Genomic DNA, 749 nt, shown 5'->3' on the forward strand with positions numbered 1-749 from the left:
CTAAGTATTCATATCTGTGTTGTGTTGTTGTTGTTATGTGCCATGGAGTTGGACTTGACCCATAGTGACCCCTCCTTGGGTTGCTGATGCAGTATCACTACAGAAGTAGATTGCCTAACCTTCCTTCCAAGGAGTGGCTGGTGGGTTTGAACCACCAGCCTTCTGGTAAGCAGTCAAGTGCCTTAGGCACTATGCTACCAGAGCTCCAAGTATTCCTATCTGGACATGTATTATTGGGGCCTCTGGTGTGGTCACCTGCCTCATGTTTTAGGAGAACCACAATACTTTTCCCTGATTCTCCCCACTTGTGGAAAGTCAGGATTAAGAACACTTACAGTCCACACCTTCATTCATTACCACACCATGTACTATTCTGCATGACCTCTGTGCCTCATGGACAAATCTCTGTGGCTCCTTCTCCTGCTTCTGACCTCAGTGTGCCCTTTGGGTTCATGGGGAGGAGGCCTTTTCCCACCAGGATCTGGCTCATCAGTTTATTGACTGGGCTCTCCTCAGACACAAGCCCTGGGGCTGCCTTACCCCCTCCCTGCCGGAATCTGGCCCTGGGCCCTCCAGCCCACTCCATCCTCCTACTCACACTGATTTGGCAGGAAGCATAGAAGCCTGTGCCAGGGAAAATTGCAAGAGGGAAACACAAATGAGAACTGAACATTTTGGAACTATAATGAAAATTTGAACCAACAGAAAACATCTTACTGAGTGCTGTCCTTCAGAGCATTCTCTTTGGA

This window comes from Orycteropus afer, unplaced genomic scaffold (genome assembly GCF_000298275.1).
Source record: "Orycteropus afer afer isolate SDZICR_OR568_19922 unplaced genomic scaffold, OryAfe1.0 scaffold00017, whole genome shotgun sequence".
Taxonomy (NCBI): Eukaryota; Metazoa; Chordata; class Mammalia; order Tubulidentata; family Orycteropodidae; genus Orycteropus; species Orycteropus afer.